The sequence below is a fragment of the Lynx canadensis genome, chromosome B4 (assembly GCF_007474595.2).
Source record: "Lynx canadensis isolate LIC74 chromosome B4, mLynCan4.pri.v2, whole genome shotgun sequence".
Taxonomy (NCBI): domain Eukaryota; kingdom Metazoa; phylum Chordata; class Mammalia; order Carnivora; family Felidae; genus Lynx; species Lynx canadensis.
The window spans coordinates 56,903,607-56,920,804 of NC_044309.1; the positions used below are offsets into that span (position 1 = coordinate 56,903,607).

At 33.8% G+C, this 17,198-nt stretch overlaps 1 protein-coding gene across 1 annotated transcript in view; it reads right to left on the reverse strand.

The window, feature by feature from the left end:
• SOX5 (SRY-box transcription factor 5) overlaps positions 1–17,198 on the reverse strand; it is an 866,928-nt gene that overhangs the window by 561,009 nt on the left and 288,721 nt on the right. The gene's annotated exons all lie outside the window — the stretch shown is intronic.

Below are 17,198 nucleotides of genomic sequence, written 5' to 3' on the forward strand. Positions count from 1 at the left end.
ATTTCTCTGCCATATAATTTCCAAATGACCTTGAGCAGACAGCAGCATGAGTAGAATAAGTACAGACAATGACCCCTGGCTTTTAATCTGTTAGCAAAGGTTATTTTAATTGAATAAATGCAGTATATGGAAATGAACCAATACTTCTTTTCAAAAAGCTTAAAAATGTTAAGGCAGCATTTGGATGTTAAATTTCAGTAAATTATTTACAGTTTTTTGGATTTAACAGTATGATTAAATGCCACATTGTTAAGAGAATAAAATCTATATTAAGAACTTTTCCAGAGTGTTACACAGTCATTGGAACATCTTCTAGAACAGCACAGCTGTACTAAGGTCTCCCAAATCTATGTGTATGCACACATTTTACATTTCTCATCAAATCCACTAATTCGGTTTTACCAATGGGCACGATTCAACAAACAGCACTTGAATAAAGCGCAGGGAAAAGCAGTGGCTACTATTTTTTTTTCCCATCTGTGAATTTTGCTTTATTATGTTAGAGACTCCAATTGAACTTTGTTTCAAGCTATTAACCTATGACAGAAGACTGTGGAGATAAGATTTCACTGACATATAGAACAAAGAAAAAGAAAGAGTGTGAAAATTACAATGACAAGGTTGCCTTAGCAGTTTTGAGGTGGTAAAATGAAATCCCTGACTAATAGGCCTTGCTAACATAGGAAGGGTGAGGAAGTGAAGAAAGAAGGACAATCTTGGGTTGAACTCGAGAGTCTTCCTGAGGACCCATAATAGATACACACTGCTGTTGCAAACTTCAAACTGCAAAGCAAATTAAAGTGTGCCTCTAATTGTTGTAACTTGTGCAAGAAGTTCGCATGCAAGAATAAATTAAGAAGCATTAAGAGTAAATTGTTGATGTTATCTAAGCAGGCTTTTTTTGTGTGAGAAAACACCAAAATCTTTGTGTTACATTTTATAAATTATTCAGTCTTCCTGGTTTTCAGGAACTCAAATATCTTCAAGGGTTACTTCCTCTCAATATCACTATCTTAATTTTCAATTGAACTAAAAAAATAAAGTATAAGAGCATTATAAAATAGTCTAACCTATGAAAGAATTATTCATGAAGATTATATAACATCACATGAACAAGCCAATATTCTGTACCAAAGTTAGGCTCTAAATGCTGATTCGGGTAGTATTTCTCAAATATGGGATAAAAGATTATGTGCAAGATGTAATGGAGACATGAGCTTATTGTAACTCATTAACAACAAAATCTTCTTCCTGAAAAACAATGCCAATGTTTTCCTTCCTAGCCAGCATACGTGTCTTCTGATGAGAGAAAATCGTTAAGGAAAGTCTTAGAGGCTTAAAGCTAGAAGGAATGGACTATTCTAGTGTTGTTTTTCCAGAATGAGCCACAAGGATACGAGAAAGTTTCAAGTCCCTATTTTGCAAACAAATTTTGAATCTCTTTATTTTTAAAATATTAAAATTTCACATGCATTATGATATATATATCATATTATGTGTATGTATAATATGACATAGATATATGTGTGTGTGTGTGTGTGTGTGTGTGTGTGTGTGTGTGTATATATGATAAAAAATTTTACCTGTGTTATTAGTTGGATCATTGTGAATATACACACAGGAACATTTAATGAATGTATGTTTAACTAGAACTGAAAAACTACTGTGTTGAGAAATACATAAATCAGAAAAGATTATCACAATGAAAGGATTTAAAAAATTCTATACTGAAATGACTATTGTTAGCGTCAATTGCTTATTTACTTTAAGCAGTAAGTTACATCATCTATAGATTTTATTGATCCAAAGGCAAAAAAATAATGCTCACTGGAAAAGATACTGTTATAATCTAGAGATCACTTCTGGGAAACCAAAGGCACATCTTTAGAAGATCATGTAACCCAGAGAGTTCATAGATGTAATTTAAGTAACCTCTGAAATTTTTCCATTAAAGTAATGAATTAAAAAAATAAATAGCTTATAGTACCTAAGACACATAGAGAATGCTTACTGACACCATAATCATCACTCTTGATACAGTGTCACTGCAAATAATTACTAACTCACAGCTCATGATGATGCAATATGTGCCATTCTGATATCCCATCAACAGAAGCCAGTGAGCAGAGCCAAGAAAAGTATCCTTTCAGACATGACTCCACTGAAGGAGATCTTTGCAGATGAGCCTGGATTAAGTCACAGCACTTCCATATCTTGAATGCAATATTATGTCCCAACATGCTATTTGGGTTTTATGGTCGTTTGGTTTATTCTTGGACAGCCACATAACCAAGGGCCTTTGCTCATCAGTAAATAAAGTCTCCGACAACTATTGTTTCACTCAAACCACACATAATCCTGGCAGACTGGACTTCTTATTTTTAGTAGTTCAGATCACCACATTACTATAATCTATAAGTCTCTGGATGGAAAGAATACTACTAAGAAAAAGCGACACAGTACATTATTCACTGAAGAATGAAGACAGCCATTACTTTTGGTCCTTCTGATAACATCAGTTATAATGTTGGTAGCTGATAAAATTATTTCACTGGTTCTATTGTCCCTTTTTTTGTCATGTCAAAGATGAATTTGTCCCTAAAACACACTTACTTAAAGTTTATATTAACAGCTTTGCTTGCAAGTACTCTTGTTAGAAAAAATATATAAGTAAATGAATTAAACCCATTTTGCTTTTTAAAATATTTAGATGGAACCATGACAAATCTATAACCAGTCAACTAAGGAGCTGGTGAAATATAATGCAATTTCATAAAATATATAGTTGTTATAATTCAATTTTCAATGGAGATTATAAAATATTTCCTCAATTCTAACAACAAATTCTTTTTGCCAGTGAGTTACTCATTTAATGTAACTATATTCAGAACATGTGAATGAAAGGGAATTTTCTGATAGGGAAAGGATTCAGGATAAATTTTTCTAAGAGACAATAAGGGCAGAAAGCAGCTTTAGTACAATCACAACCAATTCAATAATTACTTCTGTTTTTTCACAATTTAGGAAATCATGTCTCATTCTTTTCCCTGATACTTAAGAAAATCCTCCCTCAGTAAGAAAAGAGATTACTGTACCATACTACTACTTACTTCTTAATCTTAAAAATGTTAAGAAAAAATGGATGCCTGGGTGGCTCAGTCTCTTAAGTATCCAACTGTGGATTTCAGCTCAGGTCATAATCTCATAGTTTGTGAGTTTGAGCCCCACGTCAGGCTCTGTGCTGATGGTGCAGAGTTTGCTTGAGATTCTCTCTCTCTCTCTCTCTCTCTCTCTCTCTCTCTCTCTCTCTGCCCTGCATTCTCACTCTCTCAAATTAAATAAATAAACTTTAAGAAGCAAGAAAAGAAAAAGAAGAACAAACCTTTGCCCTTGGGATAGGGAAAGATTTCTCAAATAAAGCCTAAGAAGCACAAACTACATGAGAAAACAATTGACAAGTTTGATTTTGTAAAAGTCAAATATTTGCACTTCAAAAGACAATGTAAAAAAATGGAAGGCAAGCTAAAGAACAGGTCAGTAGACTTGGAATACATATATCTGAAAAATAACTTGTATGCAGCAAAAGGAAAAAAACCTCTTATAACTCCAAAATCAAAGAAACAATTCAATATAAAACGGGCAAAATTTTTGAACATACTTTTTCATGAAAAAAGATGATTTTTCATTTTAAAAAGCAATGACCAGGGGTGCCTGGGTGACTCAGTGGGTTAAGTGTCTGATTTTGGCTCAGGTCACGATCTCACGGTTTGTGAGTTCGAGCCCAGTGTCGGGCTCTGTGCTGACAGCTCAGAGCCTGGAGCCTGCTTCAGATTCCGTGTCTCCCTTTCTTTCTGCCCCTCCCCAGCTTGTACTCTGTCTCTGTCTCTTAAAAATAAATAAATGTAAAAAAAAATTAAAACAGCAATGGCCAGCTAGCACACAAAAAGACAATTATGTTAATCATGAGGGGAATACAAAGTAAAAGCACAATGAGATACTACTTTATACCCATCAGAATGACTAAAATGTAAAAGACTGACAATGCTGAGTGTTGCTGAGGATATAGGACCAGTGGAACACTCAACAATACTGCTGGCGGGGATCTAGAAATGTTGCGCCTACTTTGAAACCCCGTGGCCAGTTTTTTATTAAGCAGTATATAAACTAACTATATGACTCAGCATTCCATCCCCAGGTAATTACCCTCAAAAAATGAAATATGTGACTAGATAAAGACTTACACACAAAAACGGTCAGGCATCTTTATTCAGAATAGCCAAAAAATGAAAACAACTTAACGTTCATCATCAGGGGAATGGATAAAGAAAATTTGATATATCTATACAATAAAATCCACAATACAGAATGAACTATTGATAAACACAATAGTGTGGTAAACCTCAAAAAGTATGCTGGATTAAAAAAATAAAAAGGCAGACAGGGGCACCTGGGTGGCTCAGTGGTTAAACATCCGAATTGGCTCAGGTCATGATCTCATGGTTAGGTAGTTTGAATCCCACGTTGGGCTCTGTGCTGACAGCTCAGAGCCTGGAGCCTTCTGCGGATTCTGTCTCCCTCTCTCTCTCCCCCTCCCCCATGCATACTCTCTCTCTCTCTCTCTCAAAAAATAAACATTAAAAACAGGATTTTTTTTGTTTCTGTTTTTTTTTAAGGCAGACACAAAGGAGTACATGCTAGCATGATTCCATTTATTTGAGATCCCAGAAAAAATGCACACTAATCTAGAGAAAGCAGATCAATGGTTCAGACCAGAAGCGGAGGAAATGACTGCCTTACAAAGGAGCATCCTCAAATTTGGAGGCTTGGAAATGCTCTGTGACTTGACTAAAGCTTACCGATTTGTACATGTTAAACGAATGCCATTAATTGTATGTAAATTACACTTCAATAAAGATAGTTTTAACAAAAGAAGTACCTCCTCAAGTCATTGTTTGAAAACTGTGTCAATAAATATGATTGTGCATAATTATAGACTATTCTATTGGCAAAATATCCAAAAGTACATCTGGCCTCCAGGCAAACGAGGCAACGTAAAATGTGAAATAATTCATGCAAAGTGTATCTGCTAAATATTATAAAGACAAGTGAAGTCAAAAGGGTTGAAAATCACAAGAAAAATTGGAATCCATGTGACTGAACATGAATAAAAGAAATTAGAAATACCCGAACAGAGATGATAAATTTGATTAGCTAGTCTCCAAGACCAGTGAAATCTAATACAAAAACCAAATAAGACAAAGCTGCCAAAAAATGGAGGTGCGATAAAGAACAGCCCTAAAAGTATTGAGTTAATACTAACAATCCTAAGTGGAAGAAATGAAAATTAAAGCAAGCATTTTATTTTTCATATGCTCTTCCTCTGGCACTGTGCCTGTGTCTGGCTACCGGGTCCCTCTTAAAACTCTTCTGTATTCCCTTCAGGCAAATTTTGTTTCTTGTGCCCCAAACAGGTTATAACACCTAGGTTAAAAACAAAACAAAACAAAAAAACAAACAATAACAACAACAACAAAAAACTCCTCAGTACTATCTGCCTCTTATATATCCCAACTGTGAGCATCTTTGAGGCACCAGCCCTCTTTATTTGGAAAAACATCTAAAATGTGCCATGCATGAAATTACTCTGAATACTTCTTATGGTACTAGTGTAGTTGAAGAGATTACAGCACAAGGAAGAATGAATGTGGATTGATAACACCATTTCAACACTCCAAGTATACCTTGTTGGTAAGTATATTAAATGTGGAAGGGCATCTTGTTTTTCTCAAAAAAGTTGTGGAAGTAGAAATATTTATGGCCTCATAGGTTATAACAATTTTTAACAAACTACCGCTCACACATTAGTGAATTTTAAAGCAGAAAGGGCCAGGGATTCTTGCTGGAGAAAAAAAAATGCATTAGTGTTTCACTGCTATTTAGTGGAAGTGTGTTTTACTCCTTTTAAGATAAAGCTCCCAAAGGAAGGGTTTAAAAGGAGTTCCTGCATCTTTAACCTAAGAGGATGAAGACCTTGATATGAAGAAAGGACAAAGCTAAGATTGCAGGGGAGAGAAAAGAATTGAAAACAATCAATGTGTTGATGCCAGCTTAAAGAGGGTCACCGAGAGATCAGCTTTACCTGCATCTGTTCCTTAATTAAAAAGAGAAAGATGACAGTGTCCACTACTCATCACTATGGTAACATTTAAATATCAGGCAATTTAGACCAGCAGTCCACTCAAAAGCAAAGCCAAATGAATGTTTCAGTAAATCCATATAATATATAGTCTTCAAAAAAACCAAAAATCTGTGGCAGGGCTACAGATAAAGTTTTAAAGTCAAGTTGAGTGTTTATTTTCCTCAGGCATCTCATAAGTTAGAAATATCAAAGAAAACATGCTAACGAAGAGGCAGAATAGGATACGAAATGTGTAAAGGGGAAGGCTTTTAAAAAAGCTTTTGAACAGATTTCGATTGTTTCTCTGTACAAGTTGTATTACATTATCTTTTGCCTTTCACCATTTCTATGATCCGAGTTACATCCGCCCTAATTGTCTATGATTTGCATTGTTCACTCTGTTCCATTTTTAGTCTGCAGAAATATATTTTCACTTACACTAATTATTGTTTGTGTATGTTTTTTGTTAATTATAGATTTTCCATCCTTTTATCTTCTCGTTTCCCATTTTCTTCATCCAATTCATGCATCATTATTACTGTCATCAAAGAACGTTAATTGGTGAAAAATGTGGTTTTCTTTTCAATAAATCAAGCTAAACTTGTAAAACTTCTCATTACCTGAGTGATGTTGTGTGATGTCCCACATACTGTATGACTGATATTGTCAACAAGTCACCTTGTAGGTGTTTGTTCTCTATGTATCTTTCCAAAGTAAAAAGAAAACGTAAAAAGTTTAAAATCATGTTAATTATGACCAGTATAAACACGGCATTTGTTTTTCCACCAATAGCATATGTATCTGTTTTATATTTTATACAGATTTTTATAATATCAGAAAATGATTATTATCAAACATGACTTTCTGATGCGCTGCACTTGTAAAATGCATATTAGTGAATAGAATATTACCTTTACATATTTAAGTCCTTTACAAAGAAACAGGCTATTTTCCTACTTAAATGTTACCTTTCTCAGAACAGTAGCAGTGTCCTGGGCCAGATAAGTATTTTTCAAAAAAAAAGAAAGTAATAACACTGTTTGCGTAGGCAATATAGTTTTCTATTGATATTGAGTTCATATATGGTCATCATTAATGCTATTTTTACTTGAACATGATAAAGCTATGTGATTTAGCAATATTCTAAGTTTTCTCCACATCACGGGGCATTTATCTCTACTCTTCTGGTCCTGTCTCCAATACTCTGAATAGTAGCATATTTGAATCCTGTAGGCTTAATATTATAACAACATTTTACTCAATCAAAATGAATCTTTACTTTGAAGGTTTTATTATACAGCTACTACAGAGAGTTTCCTTGAACATCTTACTTTGACGGTATAATTTTAAGCAGAATTTTTGTAATCAGTAATAAATTTTTATATCATCAATTTTCCTTATTCTTTCTTTAAAAATGTAACTATCTCCTGGCCACATATATAGCAGCACCAAGTTTCACTATGACTACTTTAAAATAGCTAGCCAATTTAAATGAAAGAACACAAAATAACTGGTGAAATTCTTTTCTTTAAATAGTGTGTTGAAAAACTACAAAAGCATCACTCCCACTTTTAAGATATTCATCTTTTTCTAGTTTTAAAAAAGTATGCACCTTTACTGCTTTCTGCCTCATTAAGGATTTCAAAAAAAGCAATTTAATTCACTGGGAGTTCCTTTGACTTAGGGCACCTGGGTGGCTCAGTCAGTTGAGCGTCCGACTTCGGTTCAGGTCATATCTTGCTGTTCCTGAGTTCAAGCTCCACGTTGGGCTCTGTGCTGACAGCTCAAGAGCCTGGATCCTGTTTCATATTCTGTGTCTCCCTCTCTCTCCCTGCCCCTCGCCTGCTTGTGCTCTGTCTCTTTCTCTCTAAAATAAATAAACATTTAAAAAAATAAAAAAAAATAGTAAAGACAGTCTTGATCTTGTAAAACACTTCTGAAAGTGAGAAACAAGTTGGGAAGTCTCACCCACACTCACCTGCTTCCTTATGCAAATCCTACAGCTAGCTGCTTCTCATATCCACTAGGGGGATCATTACACAGTAAAAATAGATTGGTCTCTTTATAGGTGTTTTCTTACTTTCTCACTTAATAGCCCAAGGAAGAAAAATAGTTTTAAACAACAATAACAATAAAAAAGCACTGCAACAGAATGAATGGTCAAATATTTTATTAATATTGGAAGTTAAAAAATACTTGTTTTTTTAAGCTACTATTTTAAAACCTACATTTGGAAACAAAGCCGACAGCCTATGCCCTAGTTTCCAAAAACACTGAAGGCAGAAGCGGAGCCCTTGGAGAACATATATCCAAAAATTCAAATACGGCATAGCACAAATTTACCTTAGGGCTAATCTCACTGAAATTTTTGTCTGATGATACGTTATTGGAATAATGATGTTCACAGTTTTGAAAAAAACCTTACAAAAATCATCGACTGCATCCCTCTGTCCATAAGGGATATCATTCACCAGTGGTCCTTCAATAGTTTTGGTCTATGGATTACTTAAACAAAAACATAAAACTGAATATTTTGTAAGTCAACTACCTTGCCCCATCCTCTTGCCAATGCAAAGAAAGCTTTCAAAAATTCGTAACAAGCCTATCCTTGTTTTTTGTAAAGCCCAAAGAGTTGCTATCATGTAATAAGATCTTACAAAAGTCATAGAGAACTACAACATGCACCTTTACAGCCCAGCAGTAATCTAGATTACTAGAAGTAAGAACCTTCTCTTACTCAGTTTTGTATAGTTAGCCCTGGTCCCATATCAAGTGTTCATTAATTCTTTCAGAAAAAAATGGATGACTGACCTAGGAAGAAATACAACCACTAGCTTCCCTGTGATTCAGATATAATGATATACAGTTCAGGTAATCAGGGAAATGCTACATTCTCAAATATCTCCATAAAGAAGACATTAGAAGTATCTCATTGTTGAGGATTAAGGTGGTACAGATTTAAAGAATCCTGAGGGTCTGTTTCCCAAATTTTACATTAAGTCGGAGTTTCTCAACCTCAGCATTATTGAGAGTTTGGGTTGTATAAATACTGTGGGAGACTGCATCCTAGACCTCTGTTTACTAGACGCCAATAGCATCCTCCTGTTGTGATGAGCAAAACTGGTTGCAGGCATTGCCAAATGTCCCCTGGGGAGTAAAATCACACCCAGTTGAGAACATTGCACTAAGCAAATCAAATTTCTGAACTTGAAATCACCAAGAGAAATCTGGAAAAGGCTTCATGGAATATTTTAAACATTAGATAACATCTATCAAAGGGCAAAGTTGACAGTTATCATCTATACCTTGTGCTGCAGGAAATAAAGAGCATGTGCAACTCAGCCTGTGAGTGATGTATTAGGCTAGTCAATCCTGTCAGATTTTGAGTCTTACCAAGTCCAAGTACATTACCAGAAATAAAAGTCATAATTTAATGTCATTAATAATAGCATTGAAAGATATTAATATATCAGTTGTTTTAATACTACACAGATCTGTGCATATCATTGAGAAACAAATCTGTTATCTGCCTGGTGTTGCTAAAAAAAAATCAATGTTAATCGAATCCATATATTTTAAAGTTGGAAATTCTAATAATTCAGGTTTGTAAGCTCATTCTTATAACCATGATGTTCCTTATATGTAAACCTCTAATAAAGTGGCTCTTTTAAAAAGGCTTTTTTGTTAAAATCTCAAAGCTGAGAAAAAAAAAACATTAAACCTAGAATTCTTCTTCATGTTAATTCTTCAAATATGTGATGAGTCATGGGAAGCCCTCAAAAGCTTTCCCTTTTCTTTAGTAATCACAACTTCAATCATTACTCATAAATTATTTTCCTTGACCTTTAATTATTTTAGGTTAATCCACCATAGATATTTTCTACTCCCTCTATACTCCTTCTTAATGGAACAATCTCTACTTGGTTCAGCTTTTGTAGACTCTTGCCACCACCAAGAATAGTGAGATATTAACAGTAGCATATTTCTTTCTATATATAAAGTAGCTAAGTGTTTTAATCATCACAACAACCAACCAAATAGGGAACAAGGAACCTTTAGCAAAAACAAACAAACAAAAGAAAAAAAGCGACTCTAGATCCTTTTTTACCATGATTCAACTATGAAAATATGGGCAAGTATTTCAAGATGTTTAGATGATTTCACTACTGGAATAAATAATAACATCATCACCAATGATAGTCTGCTGAAACCAAAAGATCTGATAATTATCTAGATCAAGGGTTTAGCGAACTACAATCTGTATGCCAAATTCAGCTTGTCATTTGTTTTTGTAAATAAAGATTTATTGGAACACAGCCACACTCATTCGTTTGGGAATTCTCTATGGCTGCTTTTATACTATACTGGCAGAGATAAGTAGTTGCAACTAAGACCATCTAGCTCTTGAAGCCTAAAATGTCTACTTCCTGGCTGTTTATAGAAAAGGTGTGTTGGCTTCTAGGGGAAAATATTCAAGCAAGACTTCATCAAGTAGGAACAAGTAGGTGAAAAGTGCTAGATTTGTAATCATGTGCTAGATTTATACTCAGAGAATTGCCTTATACTACTTACTTCTAACTCATTGCTTTTAAAAAGCATCAATGGAAAGACTTTGTTCAGAATTCTGGTTTTCTTTTTAAGTTTATTTATTTTGAGAGAGAGAACATGAGCACAGGAGGGGTGGAGAAAGGAGAAAGAATCCCAAGCGGATTCCACACTGTCAGCATGAAGCCTAACGTGGAGCTCGATCTCATGTACCGTGAGATTATGACCTGAGCCGAAATCAAAAGTCAGACTCAACCAACTGAGCCACCCAGGCACCCCCCAGAATTCCTGAGTTTTATTTCACTATTTGGAAGCTTATTCTCCTGTTTCTTATTAAAGACTGAAAAGTAAAAAAAAAAAAAAAAACAAGAAATGTAATCCTACGATTTAGATCACTGTTTCTCCACCTTATCAGACCTAAGACACATTTTTAAATGTTAAAGGCCCTCAGGATAAGATTTTTATTATCCCCTTACTATTTTGAAATGAAAGCAACAAATAATATAAATTATAGACACTGATTTCAACAAAATCAATATAATTTCCTAGCTGTAATATAAAAAAAGAAAATAAAGAGGAAATAATTTATAATAAAATCATATGTATTCAAAGACATAAATGTGCAATGTATCTATACTGGAAAATCGATTAAGTTAGACATTTGCAACTACATGTAGAATCCCTAAAAATCCAAAGGTGAAAATGCAGATTTACACAACTGAGCTGTCATTTGGTATTTCATGTATATCATAAGGTGAAGTGATGCTTGGAAATGATGAACACCTTTAGTAAAGTTCCAAAAAAATACAATATAATCTTTCTTTGTTTTATCATTTTTTGGTTGCATTTATAAAAAATTAATGTATATTTAACTATACAAAACCCTTTGTTTTGGCATGTAATACAAAGTTAGGCTTTTGGTTCAGGTAACTATAAACAATATAAAATTTTAATTATTACACTGTAATATTCAGTGTTTCTGGTTTAAGATTGTGGACATTCTTCTCCAATCTCTCAGAGATACCATGAAGTTGTAATAATGAATTATAAAGAGATTAAAACACACACACACACACCAGTGAAGAAAATGGTATGGAATGATCAGCAGATTAGAATTTTTGACATTTCTGGACACTGAAAAGGTACAGGAGAAAGAATGACTGATCAAGCAGAACAGAGAAAACTTCAACCTAGAAGAGACATAGAGGCACTACAAATGAAAATGTGACTGAGTGCCCTGTTATACTTTAGGAAGGTTCAGGATTTGGAAACTTTTGCCAACGTGGAGTGCTAGAAGGAATATGAAATGGAAAACCTGACAATTATGGGAATCAAATCCCAAGTCATCCACTTCATCCCGGTGTGCATATATTCTGCAACTTGGCAACACAGAAAATTCCCATGAAAAAGAGGAAAGGCAGGAAGGAATCAGGGAGGTAAGGAAAGAGAGAGGGAAGAGGGGAAGGAAGAAACAACTGGAAGGAAGGAAGGAAGGAAGGAAGGAAGGAAGGAAGGAAGGAAGGAAGAGGGAGGGAAAGGGGTGAAAGGGGAAAAAAGGAAGGGTTTTTGCTAATGAGATTGATAATCCTCTGAGAAAAGACCTCTCTGATTTGAAAGATTAAGGACAGTTTAGAATTGTGGCCATTTGTCTGACCCTCCCCAAGTGAGGTTTGCCTGTCCACAAGCCCTTTACCAGACACAAGAGCTGACCCAACTTCTCCTTTTACAATTTTATGTAAGCAATCAAGAATCAGCAAACACCTGAGAAAAGTTTGCAGCACAAAAAGGAATGACCAAATTAAAAAAAAAAAAAAAAAAAAAAAAAAAAAAAAAAAAAAAAGATTATAGGAAGAAAAGATAAATCAGGGAAGGGGAGTTTTAAAAAATTAAATCTCAAATTAAAATCTTCAGAGAGATTTGAAAAGATATTAAATTTATAAAATGGTAAGATTCCATAAATAATGAAGTATCAGAGAAGAAAGTGTATTTAAAAATTAAAAATAGGCTGAATTTTTAAATTCTGAGATAGGCTTAACTGTTGAATTGAACAAATATACAAATGGAATTTATAAGAGAAAGGTTATGTATGAAGGCTCAATATACAGTTTAATATACAGAATGAGATAAAAGAGAAAATAGAAATTAAAAGATATTAATCCACTCTATAAGATATTATTCTTTTTAATCAACTTTTTAGGTTTATTTATTTATTTTGAGAGAGGGAGAGACAGCACGCATGAGCAGTGGAAGGGCAGAGAAAGAGGGAGAGAGAACCCCAGGTAGACTCTGAGCTGACAGCGCGGAGCCCAATGCACGGGGCTCAACCTCGCAAACTGTCAGATCATGACCTGAGCTGAAATCAAGTGTCGGATGCTTAACTGATTGAGCCACCCAGGCACCCCGATAGGCCAAAGAGTGAAAAAAATGAGGATATGAAGAAGTCAAAAATTCCAAACAAAGAAATAAGGAGAAAGGAAGGCAGTTAGAAACTTCAACACGAAAAACAAAGGGCTGCTCAAAAAGAACATGTAAGTGTAGTTTGCCTATTAAACGTACAATCAAAATATGCATAGTTCTAATAAGGTCAAGCTGATCTTGAACTTTTAGAATCAACATATAGATAAATAATTGGACATTTAATCATGTTTTCAGAAAGTGAAAATGTTATTATACTGACATTGTTCATCCAGAAGTTTAGAGGACAGGAATTGTGGAGGAAGGTGGAAATGTAACCAAAGAAAAAGATAGTAACGCTAATAATAAAATGGAGTATCAAGAGTCATAGTGATATTCATTAAAGGTATAAGGAGATCCCCATTTTAAAAAGATAACCAACAGAGAAGCAGAGTAATATAACTACATCAAAGTATAGGAGAAAGAAAGGTGAGAGAATGTTATAAATGAGCAGAATACTAAACATAGTTGCCTCAATGCCCAATTTGATACAGCAAGAAATACTAATATATGCACAGTATTTACAGCAGAAATTGTTAACATACATTTGGCATGGACTTCACTGCCAGTCTGGTAAAGCCTATGGAATTATTCTCAAAATATTATTTTAAATGCATATAATAAAATATATGGAATTTGTAAAGGAAATATATTGAAATACAAAAATCTAAACAAATGCGAAATATAGCAATGTTTTCTTAATGCATTAAGTGACAAGATATAATTTGGAAGGAGAGATGAATGTAAACAATATACCAAGGTCAATTTTGTAACAATTGAAGGTCATAAAAATATTTTCAAATTCTATCACTGATAGTGTTACAGTACTGACAATGCTACCATGGATTATTGCTTATGCTAAATTTCAACTTAGATGTAACTTTTTCTTTTTTTTTCTTATCCAAGCACACAGGCTTCCTGAACCCTATTCATCCACTCTAGGTTAAAAATTCCTGATTTAGAAGTATGGAGACGAAGCCAAACTAAATAAAAATGTTTGACTCTGGAAAATGCCATAGGGCATATTGGTACAGAACTGCTACTGTATATTGTTTGATTTTTTTAAATCATATGTATGTAAAACTTTGATAACATTTAAAATACTTAAAATTTTAAATGTACATATATAATATTTATGTATATGTATGTGTGTACATACATATGTATATGATATAATTAATATAATATTCTGGACCCTATATATTTCAAACTTGATTCACTTATCTAAAAATGAATAATTCCTAGACCCTTACTTACCTTGAAATCATTGGCACAGACAGTTCTCAGTGCCCCAGTAACAGACAAACAATTAAAGGGCATTAAGCATCTTGATAATATCAATACAATTAGATGAGATTAGTTGACATGATCACAGATATTTTTTTTAATCCCTAGGAAATCCCTATTCAGCAGTAATTGTATTTATTCACTTGTAGGCAGAAAAAGTCATCTACAGATGAAAGCAGACATCATATTCTTGGTCAAACCTGAAAAAGCTTCTAATAAAATAGAATGTACTTGATCTAACATTATTCCTTAATCAAGGCATCTAAAACAGCAAGGCAAATAACATAACAGGAAAATATATCATAACAACATAGGGTTATTGTAAACAGGAATTTGGCAGATAATAGGAGAACAACTTAAAATTACACAAATGTATCCCTATTAATACTAGCAGGAACTGAGATTATGCATGTGAGTGTTCTCTGTAGACTGAAAAGACAGGCTGAAGAGTTTTGGTCTCAGTAATGAGAATAATGACAGGTCTTTAGATATACCCCTTAACCTTTCTGGGTCTGTTTCTTCACCAAAAAAAAAAAAAAAAAAAAAAGAGGGTCTATTTTTTTTTTAACTTTTTTTTTTTTTCAACGTTTATTTATTTTTGGGACAGAGAGAGACAGAGCATGAACGGGGGAGGGGCAGAGAGAGAGGGAGACACAGAATCGGAAACAGGCTCCAGGCTCTGAGCCATCAGCCCAGAGCCTGACGCGGGGCTCGAACTCACGGACCGCGAGATCGTGACCTGGCTGAAGTCGGAGGCTTAACCGACTGCGCCACTCAGGCGCCCCTAGAGGGTCTATTTTATAATGATATTTGGTCACACATGATTCTTAAAATTCTGAGTTTAATCTATGATTTAAATTTAAATTGTAGTTTTGTTATTAGTGTTAGATATAAAATAAGCATTTGGTTGTTTGAAAAGAGTATTCCTTCAAAAACTAAGAGAGTATGAACAATGTGGGGAAACTTCCTCTGGGTATCATGCTCTGTATAACAAATCTAAAATTCTTTAACTTCTATAATGAACAAAAAATTACATAGAGGTTTCCTATTTCATTAAAAACTACACATCATTAGAACTATTCATCATCAAACATCGTGAGAAACCATTAAGAAATGAGAGGCAATATATTGAGCATGCTGTATACATGACTAACTGATTCACACTTGAGGTTATATTTTACTTTACAGATTTTATAAAATCAATGCAGATTTTTAAAAATATCTCTGAACTTGGCAAGAATCACACCTTAAATGTAATTATGTAAAACCATAATTTATAGAGTACTACCTCTACTTAACAATATACTCCACTCAGTTTATCCTTTTACCTAAAACAGGTAATAATAGAATATTAAAAATAAATATATTTATTTTGATTACATACAATTATTTCATTGAACTTAAAAGACCTATTACCTCTTTCATTTTAGTGTATTATTAAACAATAATAAACATAGAAAAATTCGCACAAGTCTTAGTGTCCAATGCAGTATCTGTAACAATTGAATGTATCTATGAAATCCTACACCAAGATCAAGAAATAAACATTACCAACACTCCAAAAAGCCCTCCCCTTGTATTCCATTCTCATTACTAACATCCCCAGGGTAACAACTATTCTTGTACTATAAAGAGCACAGTTCCGTTTGTCAATTATTGTACCTCACATAGGTGGAATCTTACAGTATACAGATGATTTTGGGCTTGACTCATATGGTCACCATTATGTTTGTGAAATTCATATACAGTTGTATGTAGTTGTAGATCAATATTTTCATTACTGCACAGTTTCTCATTTTAAGAACAGACAACACTTTATGCATTCTATATTTGCTGGGCATTTGGGCTACTTCTTGATTTGGTCTATTAGGAACAGTGCTACTCTAAATATTCTAGTACATATCTTTTGGTAAATATATGTATGCATATCTGTTGGACACACACTTGGAAATGTTATTGGAGTTATGGGTATTCATTTACATGTTCAACTTTAGGAGATATTGTCCAACAGTTTCTCAAATAGTTATGCCAATTTACATTACCACCTGCAGTGTATTAGATTGATCTCCAGTTTGTCCATATCTTCAACAACACTTTTTCCCCCTCTGTTTAAAAGGCCTATTGCTTATAATTTAGTAAACGTTCATTGAGTACTTACTGTTAGCCACTTTAAATTAGCTACTTTTCTAAATGCAATATGTGATAAAGATCCAGAGAGCAAAAATGCTTTTCTATTCCAAAATACATGTTCCAACTATTATTTCAGAATTGTCCAACTCTCTATCATCTAACAAAAACAAAATGCAAAATGCAAAACTGATTTTATTTGGAACAAGAAAGGGAAGTATTACAAGGTCTTCAAAAAATGAAGAATTAAATATCTCTTGTCCTAGGTAGTATCAGAAAGTCTAGCTACCTATTAGACACCTTGAGACTAAATAAAGAGACCATATATTTAATTGAGAGCAATAGAAATAAAATATGCCTGTAACTTCCCCTTATGGTAGAAGACTTAAATGGATGATCCAAGGATCTGATCTGACTTAAGAGTTATGTTTTTTTTAGTCTTCAGTGTGGTTGTCTCCCTCTTTTTTGAGAAACATTTAAAAACAAGGACATTTTACATAAATATCTAGACTTCTGACTTTTCTTGAAAAAAAAAGGGTGGAAAACATTAAACCTAATAAATGAGAAAAATAACAACCTCTTTTGTTTGAGGCAAGTGCTCTCAAAT